Below are 11,044 nucleotides of genomic sequence, written 5' to 3' on the forward strand. Positions count from 1 at the left end.
TAAGCTATTCATCGCTGATATCCCGGACAACCTAACTAATATAAAACGCTTCTCTCCGAAAATAAATGGCCATCAAATTTGGTGTGTAACCTACGCTGATGATCTGGTCTTGATCGATAAAACGCAAATAGGATTACAGCGACTTTTATCGGGATTACAAAAATACATGGCGAAAAATGACCTGAGAATTAATGTAAAAAAGACCAAAATTATGAAGTTCGGCCCAGCAAAATGAAAACTAAATCAAAACTTCAAATGGAAGATCAATAACGAAGAAATCGAAGCAGTGGCTGAAATACGCTATCTGGGTATCCCGATGAACAGGTCAATTTGTGAAAGAAACTGGGAATTACATCTGTTCCAACGAATGAAAACATTCTCCCTACAAGGCGCGAGAATTCACTCCCTGTTTGCAAAGTTCAGTCTAATCCCAGTCCGGCAGTTTTATGTGCAAAAAGTAGTCCCAGGAATAATATTTGGATCAGAAACAGGTTGGAACTTAGATCACAATATTTGGTCTCAACTAGAGGGAATTTTCTGGCTGCGAGTATTAAGATTGCCAAAATATATATCAATCATCATAATTCGGCATGAACTCGCACTTGAAGAATTATACGGATCTGTCGTCTGGAAATCCCTCGTGATTTTACGAAAAATGTCAGTTGCCAATCCAGAACCTGCACACAAGATTTTTGCTCCAAGAGACAATATTGGATACACTGGACTACTTAAGATCTGGACGCAAAAGTTGGTGGCAGTACTGAATGCGACCGACACCGAGATGGCAAGGTTGTTAGATCAGCCTCAAATTGCAAAGAAAAAAATAAAACAATGGTTCTGGATTTAAAACCTGTTAAAATATAAAAACCTCTCAACAGCTCTGGATCTTGGACCTGTAATGATCCAGCTAGACAAAATGCCACAATATCTGCAGAAATTTCTGTCTCGGCACCATCGCAATGGATTCCTAAGACTGCGCTTAAATGCTTTAAAAACAAAGCAGATGTTAGTGACACGTCATATAGTAACATCAGATGACAACATTTGTAGATTCTGTATGGTTGAAACAGAATCACTCAAACACTTGATAACAGAATGCACAGCACTTAAAAAAACAACGGTCAACTAACCTAAAAAATTTTGCGCCAGTTGGCGGAAACATGGAAGAATGGTGACTTAGGATTCTAGGTGGAAGCTCAGTACATTTAACATGCTCGTTAATAAATTTCCTGGACAACATTTTGGAATATCAGACAAAAGAACAGGAATAAGTATTATATAGCTGGTGATAGACAGTGAAGTACTGAGTCTAACCATCGAAATACAACTCAATATGGGTCGTGAACTGTAATGGATGATGTTTGTTTGTTAGTTCTTCTAAAAGAATGTGAAGAAATTGTTGTCACTAAAGTTTGCTTTAAACTAAAAGTTACAATAAAAAAAAATAAAAAAATAAAATAAAGGGAAATCACTGATGCATCGGGAGTCAGCTATCAATGGGTGGGCAGCAGAGCTGGGTAAGGAGCTGGAGAGGGTGTGCAGGTTAAGGACTAAAAAATGAATAATCTTGTTAAGGTGGACAAAGAGTAACAGATGACCTAGAAGGAGGTCGGGGCAATGCTGGATTTGACTGGATGGAAAGGTGGAGATGAACGTTTTAGTGAAGTGATAGGAGAGAAAGGGGCAGATTTTGTTCACATTTAGTAGTATTTGCTTAAACACTATTATAGTGTTATAGTTCAAGGCTCTCTACATAATGTACAAGGCTTTCTGGGGCCAGAGCCCACACTATCTATAATACATTCTTCCTTATACATCGATATAATACATCGAGAGTCCTCCGGTCGTCCTCCTCCAACTCTCTGCGGTTGAGCTGCTTTCACAAACAGAGATTTTTGGGTAGATCTCTATCGTCTGCAGGTGCCTCCCTCTGGAACAGCCTCCCTGCCCTTCTCCATCTTAAGCTGGAGCACATTAAGTTCTGGAAACTCTTCAAGAGCTTCCTCTTCTCTTCCTTCTTCTCTCTCCCTTTCCACTGCTAACCTCCATTCTTTTTCTCTCCACCCTCCTTCCCCTCCCTACTCTATTGAGTTTTTTTGCTGACTGGTTGCCTGGTTCACCTCAAGAGCCTTACAGGTCCCAGGACCCCTGCCAGACTTTTTCACTTGCCTCCAGGCCACTGCACTAGGTACAGCATTACCAAACTTTTCAGCTTACGCTCCATGAGCGAAGCAATCTCTCTGCACTTAACCCAGGGACCTGTTGGACTGAAGCATGTGTTTCCCCACCCCTCTTCCCTACACCTCTGTCTGTACACATGCATGACCTAAATGTACTAGTACTAGTAAGTTTGTCTGTCCTGTCCCCCCTTCTTTCTGTCCCCCCTCCCTAGCTTGGTCGCAACTGTAACACTTCATGCACTTGCACATGGAGAAATGTTGTCAAGCCTAGTATGCTAGTTTTTTCTGTTTAGATCATTTGGAAACTTCAAGACCTAAGAATGAATACTGTATTCCCTTGTTCCCTTTCCACCTTGAAGCACTTTGATGCACTCCACCTGTGACTAAGCACTGTATAAATAAACAAGATGTGATAAGTTTGTGGAGTTTAAAATCAATGTTAGGAGGACTTAACACTTACAACGAAATGAAGGTTTGAGGGCGAGGATACGGTGGACAAGGTAGGGCTTCTTCAGGAAAGAAGTTATTTCACAAACCCATATTCTGTCATAATGCTTGGTTTGTCTTAATTGGCATTGTAGACATGTTTCGTAATATGCCCACCGATTCATTATGAGACATACAAGTTATCCAAGTAATGAAATATCTTACCCCTAAATGAAACATACATATTTTGCATACATTATAAACAGTTGGAGTCCTTGGGTTTTATGTAAACTGTGAAGACACATGGGCTGCAATTTTAATAATGAACATGCATTTGGTGGGTTTGTCCAGTTTATGATGATAGCCGCACTGGAGACTGGTCCATATACTGATTTGTTTTTATTATAAGACCCTTTTCATAACTCATATCTTCTGCCTGGTAAATGCATGCATTTTTCAAATGTGCAGCCCAATATGACACTTAGGCTCACATATTAAGCAAAATGACACAATTAACTTGTTGTGCACATTGAGTGCTTGATATTGTGGGATATATTGACCCACTTCTGCTCTGTTATGCTGCATCACTCTGTTATGAAGGTGCCAGAAACAGCAAAATGGCCACGAAACCCCTGTGCGTGCCAAAACCCCGATAATCGTGCTTTTCAACGCACAAAAAGATGGCTGCCCAATCTGCCACACATGTTGGCAGTGGTGTAACAGAGCTCTCACTACTGAAATGTGTCACTGCACTCTACAACAATTGAAAGTGGCTTGCAGATGGAAAAAGCAGTGCTTTGCTAAACGAAACTCCAATATTGCTTTAAATCACTTTTTCTTTGTTGCTGAAACTTCAGAATGCTTGTACAGAACACCTTCAAATATTCAAAATCCTCTCTGGGTGCTACAATTCACTTAGTTCAAGAAATCATTGTGAACTTACAAGGTCCTGAAAAGCTGAGAGCATAAAGAGATTTCCACAGCAAAAGTGCCTGTATGTGGATCTGTAAAAAAAAAAAAAAAAATCTCTGTGCAGCAGAGGGCTGCTGTGATGACAGCTGTCAGGGGCCTGCCTGATTAAACTTTAACATGTATAAACTGAAAGTCAAATGTTTGCAATCTAAGAGGCCTGTTACTGATAGTAACCCATATTGTAATTGTTTTGATCCCATGGGTTTAAAATCTTGAATGAGAAGTCTATTTGTTCTTTGATACAACAAGTTTGTTTTGTGCTAAGAAGAATTTAACAATAATTTAAACCTGGCTGAAGCTGCCAAACTGGAATAGCAGGTTTTTCTCACAGAAGGAAGGTCTTTCCCCCAGCAGGAAATAACAGAAAGGCATTAATTACAGGGTAGGAAAGAACCTGGTCTACAAAGGCAAAAGAAACAATCAAAAGCTGCAGCTCAAGGAAATTCAAAGTGTGAAGACAGTCGTAAATGGCCGCTGCAAGGAACAAACATGGGGGATGGCTCCTGAACATCCAGGGAGAGACCGAGGGGTGGAGCAAAGAAACCATGTGTTGCTTAAGAAGGACAAAGAACACATTTTAAAAAGACTGATAACTTACTATTTAAAATTGTGAAAAATATAAAAATAACAGAGTTGTTAATTTAATTTCTGGCTGCACGGGTGAAGAGGCGCCAGAACTGTGTGACATGTTCTGGACAGCAATGGCAAGAAATGTGATTTTACGCAAAATGCATTTCCGCTAGAATTGTGAAACTTGATACACTTATCCCCATGTTAAACACCACACTTGTAGAAATTTGCTTAAAAATTGAACATTGTGTTCATAGTGAAAAAGGGCAACATTCTGTGAAAAGCGGAGACAAGATCCCACAGCTACAGGGTTTTGAGGAATAGCTGCTATGTAAAATAGGCAATCTGTATATGTGATTTTTATAGATTTTTATTGCACATGTGTAAATATGTATTGTGCCAAAAGTAGACTTTGGGTTCCAGGGGCTAGGGGTGGATTCTCAGCCTCATAAAATTGCACCATAAAGATGACACTCTGTTTCTCTCCTCCTATCAAGGCAGAACGTAGACTCTGACCCAATCACCTTTCAAAGGGGCAAGCTTGGCTAAACCAGCCCACACACACCTCCTTTATGAGGTCATTCATAGCATAATTAGAGACAGATTCACTCCCTCTCCTGATTCTGACAGACCACCCGGCTGCTGAAATCTACATCGTCCTTGCTCCAGACTCCAGAAACTTGGCAAAGCAAAAGGCCTATTGCATGGCTGAACCATTCTCAGCTAAGCGTCAAATCCTAGAAAAGAACCCCACAAGCCTAAGGGGAAGCATCATAATACAGCTGGGCTGTGCTGTTACTGCTTGCCTGCTGAAGTGAAATATCTCCAGAACCAAGAAGGGTAGATCCAGTCCAGTCGTGTGCGGTGCTGTGACCAGAGCACCATGCTGACCCTGTCCAGTCCTGTCCTGTGCCGTGCTGTGACCAGAGGGCTTTGCAGATCCAATCCAGTCCGATGTGCCCAGCTGTCTTTCCTAAACCAGATCCAATCCCCTGACCAGAACTGACGGTCCCATTTAAAAACTTATCCAGTGAATATAAATAGGAGGAATTGTGTCACTAGCATATGTACTTTGCATAGTCTTCTCCCTATCTTAGACCCATCCTATCTTGTATTCAGAACCTGTATTGTTAGGAGTATCTTTGCATTGTCTGAAACCTCTCTCCAAAGCATCCTATCTTTCCTCCAAAACTAATATGTTAAAACTATCTTTGCTTGATCAAGTGACTGTGTTCCTGTGTGGTATTCGTTTTGTTCATAGTCATCCTGTAGTGTAAGAAAACCATTTGTCATTTTTAAAAGCACATTCCTGTTTTTCATACTTACGCCTATCTCGAAAAACGACCTTCACTAAAACATCTGTAACTCCCTCAGTTTTGGTGATAAACCAACATCTCCTGCGTGTAGCTAACATCCATATCTATCCATAGCACCTAGAACTGAATTCCAAATCAATGCGATTCTCCCATTATCGCGAATATTGCACAGTGAAAAGTTAGCAGTGAATTTTCGTTTTGGGAAATGTTTACACGTGTAAAACAGCTTTTAATTGCTTCCGACTTGAATTTTAAGATTGCAAATGTTTTCTTTGGATTAAATCATTGCTTGTGTTTGTGTGCAACTATCCCAAGCGGCTCCCATAAGAATTTATAACAATTTCAGCAATTTTGAACATATTGGTGTTTTTGCCCAGTCCATTCTAAAGATAACTTTAAAAGCCATTTAGACAGCTTGACAGTCAATTCCATTTTCTCTTGTGTTTGAAAGGGGGAAAGTGGGATTGACATTCGATTTGATTTCTGCCATTCCTGAATACCTGCTCTCTCCTCCTATCTCTTTACATTGCCTATTGGGGATTGACGGGTGTGCAGGGGGAACCTCTAACCACAGTGCTATCTGATGTGAAACCAACACAAAAGTATTATTTTCTGTGCTGCATTTGCTTGCTAATAACTTGGTCCCAGTGTATTAAAGACATAATTCTGAGTGCTGTCACCCATTGGTGATCGTTGTGTACCTATTAAAACCTATTGTGATTAAATTTTAAATACATAACTAAATATTTACCTTTGCAGACCAGCCTGATTCCTGGTTCAGTGTGACCGGGGGGGGAGTGATATGAGTGGTATATCGTTCAGAATAATGAACTTTTAGACAAAAATAAATAAGGATTTCAGTTGTGCACTACACTCTAGGCATTGACTTGGGTGTGTTCCGGATTGAAATCAATTACAATATACATTTATATATTTTTTTTTAAACCTACAATAAGCATATTTTGAATTAAATAGTTGAACCATTTCTAAAACAAAGTAATTTTTCAATGCTACAAAGGAAACAATGATGCTCATAAACATGAATTCAGAGAAGGGCAACAAAACTGACCTGACCTGAACAGATTGTAAATACATTGAAAGACTCAGAGAGTAACATGTTCTATACTTTGTGTGGCCTAAAACCTGACTGTTGGGTCACTGCAACTTTTGCAATCCAGTGGAATGTTCCACCATTGATGGGCAGTGGAAAAATCGGCACATCCCAATGCAAATTATACCTACAGGTGATCAGTCTACTTTAATGGTAGTAGAGATCTGAGTACTATCAATTCTGATTTGCTGCCTGTTTTTCTGTAAAGGGGATATGGAGATGCTGCTGGAAGCAATCTGATGACTGGCCCATATCATCCCTTATGAGTAGAAATTAGTATATTTAGACTTTGAGAAAGGGGAAGCATATGAGATCCACAGACGCTATGGAATATCTTGTATAATAGTCAGAAATCGAGACTGAATATAGCGATGGTAACTTTTATGCAGGCTCTGAACTTGTTGCAACAGTTATGAGATATGGATACCACTGTATAAAGGTTGCTTTTAAAGAAGGTATCTAATTTTTTGTGATTTGGTGAAATTTTGAGGAACAATTGTGGTGATGTTTTTATTGGCCTGTTAGCTTGATGTAGTTGAAATTGTATATTGGATTACTGTTTAGGTGAATTTGAAATTAAAATTTTGGCGATAAAGGGGAATTATTAGAATGTGATTTCTAATTAAGTCATGAGGGCCAATAATGTGACTAGGCCATTATAGAAACCAATGGACTGAATTTTCTTAGTTTGTATTTTTTTAGGTTTTTCTTCCTTCCAAAATGTCTTTCTTTTTTTTGTATCATAAATACTGTTTAATCTCAAACCTTTAAATCTGCAAAGTATAATGTTTATTTTATGAATGTTCTGAATATTTTGTACATTCAACATTTTTGAAAGGTTGATTTTTTTCAGCTAAATCAACGTAAAATAAAAATATGGGACATTTGTACATTTGTACATCGAAACAGGCAGCAATCAATGCTGCTCCTGAGAGCAAATGTGGAACACACCAATTTGCAGAGACAGAACCTCTTGGCCTCAGACAATTTATGAAAGGTCTCACGCATACAGAGGGCCATTACTGTGAATGTGTTGTTCTCTTACAAAATATCAAAGTAGCAAATCTTGGGGTAAAGCATGATTATAGGTGGAGCGTGTATTGTTCAACTTTACCCCTGTTATACTGTCATTCCCTTTGGTGTTACCTTGGCCTATGCAACCCTCCCACCCTCAACCTCACCTTTGTGCAAGTCCTCTGCAATATACGTGTGCTGTTGGTGTTGGCTGTTGGGGTTGGCTGCCTTGATAACGGAACGATAAAGGGATTTTTGGGGCCTCGGCAGTTCTGTGGCCTGAGGTTTCTTTTTCCTTCATGATTAGTGTGGTAAACATGTGACAATGTCCCCTGCCTGGGTTGGCCAGTGGGCTTCCGCTGACATGGTGAAGATGGCAGAGGCTAATCAAATTGCCACCCTGACATGCCTGCCCCTTTAAGGGAATGGCGTGGATGCAGAGCCATGTAGAACCAGCAGCTTGAGACACTCGTCTTACCCTGTGTCAGTGCAGGAATCCCATATCAATCTCCAGAGCGAAAGTGCGGGTCCTGAATTAGGGTAGGTTACTTGACCGTCATCAGGCACCCATCGTACAAGGCACCCACTCTCATACACTTAAGAAGAAAAGGTTTAACACTGTACTAGTCCAATTTAAAATCACACAAGATCTGAAACCTTTTTATTGGCCTAACTAAATTAATTATGCAAATATGGTAAAATCCATACGCTTTTGAAGTCCTACACCCTTATTCTTGTCATGATGGTTACATGATAAAATGAGCATCAGAAAACAGTGTTGGAGGCATCTTTCACATAGAACAAAAAGGAAGCAGGAATCCTACACTTTTAACTCGATTTGATGCAGGAAATTTGGACAAGGAATTTTGTACTCAAACAGTCCCCTTATCCACAGGGCAATACATTTAGGATAAGAACGGACATATACTTGAACCCACTGAAAATCAATTGTCAACTCCAGCAGTGATATTCACCTAATGTACATGTGTAATGTGTCCAAACACCTAAGAAACAGGTCTAATTAGTGGGTCTCAGTAGTATGAAAAACATTAATGGTATTATAGACAAGTCCTGCAATGCAAATTCAAAAACATAACATTTGAAAAAAATGATGTGTTTCTCACCTTCCCTGAAATTGTCTAGTGTTTTTCACTGATTCAGCAGGCTTTAATTCCATTGCTTCCAACGACCTCCAGTTTTTCTCAACATAATGTGTGTGTCCTTGGCCCCCACACCATACACTTAATTGTAATGATGGCAAAGCCCAAATATATGTGCTGAAACTTTACCATTCTCTGATGCACCCGCACGATTTTGCAGCCTCCATGCTGTGTTAGGGTTGCACAGCATGTCAACAAGAGTTGCATATGCCGATTTGTCTGCATATGATGGACCCAATACAGAAATGTTCCCAGAGTTTAAATGGTGCAATGTTCAGTTTGATCCCTGTCCACCTCATGCTCAACAGTGGCTTTCTGGCTTCCAAATAAAGTGTTAAATATGAAATGATATTACCACTGTTAGACTAGTTTAGTGTATTCTGTTACCTCAGCATTCATTGTGTTTGATGATGTGCGTCAATAACTTGACCTTAGACCTTGCTGGTTGCCATATTGGATGTCCTGTGTTCTCACCCATTCAGGGTTCTAAAACATTGTATCCACCAGCTAAATATGAGAAGTGGTAATGACATGTTCTCTTCTAGCACTGTTAATGTGGTTGCCTTGATAGTCCCAGGCTCAATGGTGGACACACTGTGACATAAATCTTACATGCATGTTCAGACCTTCATTTTTTAGGTTGAGCATTTTAAAATATTTGGGCTCTCATGTTCTTCCGAATAGGCCATGTTTCACTACCATCACTGACAGGTCCTGTAGTGTCTGCCCATCCTGGGTGAAGATGTATCAACTGATGTATCTGTCTTGCGCTTCAAGATGTTGCGTCTATACAATTTCATTATTTCATGAAGCTCCTGTCCTTATGGACATGTATTGCGTTGGGTGAGGTGAACATGATTGGATAATTTCAGTATAACCTTTGTTTTGCACCTGTTGTTTTGTTACAGCAGATCTGGTGCAGATGTGTTAGCAATTTTGCATCTCCTAAGAGTGCATACATATGTACCATGTCTTTTTGTATCCTGATCTGGTAGCAATGAACTTCTGGTGTTTGACTTTGCTAAATGTTTCTGTTGTTTTATGAAATTCGATTGGGGTTCTTGAAAATATCCCTAATAGTGGAAGGTCAATTAACAATTCTACTTAGTTGTGTTAGTGCTGGGTGATATGTGACAACCAAAGTTATTTGTTCTGTAGTTTTGTTGTCTCTGTATCAGAGTAGGTAATCTCTGGGGATGTTAAATGCCTGTCAATTTGTTTGGCTGTGTAACCCTTTTGAAAGGAGGATGTACAACATCTTCCTTGAAAAAGGCAATTTTGTTGTTCATTCCTTTGCTGTTGGAGCATATACATTGTTATCAGAGAGCCTGCATGTAGATACTAAATTGTTTTGTATGGCTTGGATGGAAAAATGGCCAGTGCAGGTGCTTGTTACAGCCTCTTAGTTTCCTGTATACCTTCCAGCAGCTATAATAGTGATGAAGAAGTATATGCGTATATGAGAGAGAGAGAGAGAGAAAGAGAGAGAGAGAGACAGAGAGAGAGAGAGAGAGAGAGAGAGAGAGAGAGAGAGAGAGATGGGTGGTCTTCTAGAGCAGAAACTTTTATTTTACCACTTTCCCCTTCAGGAATTCTGATGAAACCTGTAGGCTAGGGATAGACCGGCTTGGTGAACTTAAGAAGAAGGTTGCGGGAAACACTAAAACCCATGAGTTAGACTGAGAGTGAAGTGTTTAGGAACCCTGGGAAATCAACAATATTAGGGCTAAGGAATATTAGAATCCCACACCATAGGACTAGGGGGAAGCTCATTCCTAAATATAAGTAAACTTTGGTTTGAACATGTTCTTTCGTCCCCAAAAGACTATTTCCTCCATTACATTTATAAGACACTACAAAGAAGGTGGAGATAATCCACTCTGAGTACTTCAGTTGAAAAATACCAGATTTGTTTGTTGTTTTGGTCATTCTTATGTACAATTCCCTTAATAAATATCCTTGAACTACACAAATCTGTTCTGGCTGGTCCATTTATCCTGTAGCAAGAAAGATGAATAAAGAAATTCAGCTATCCAGTTGCTCTCTAATGTAGTCCCCAATAGGGGGTCACAAAACAAATATTGACTTCCCTCTGCTGTAAATTCCAATGTATCTTGTTAGGCTTTTATGTAATAAGTCAACCACAGTCATCAATGTAGAAGAGTAATTATATTTAGTTTTATTCACTAAATACTTAGTGAGGCAGACATCAATGCGTGTACACATAAGGGTCATAATGCCAATGCATTTCGGAAATTAATTCCTTCATCAGGGCGGACCTTATAGTCTAAAGTC

Source organism: Ambystoma mexicanum, chromosome 5p, assembly GCF_040938575.1.
Source record: "Ambystoma mexicanum isolate Mex_15411 chromosome 5p, UKY_AmexF1_1, whole genome shotgun sequence".
In the NCBI taxonomy this organism is placed as follows: domain Eukaryota; kingdom Metazoa; phylum Chordata; class Amphibia; order Caudata; family Ambystomatidae; genus Ambystoma; species Ambystoma mexicanum.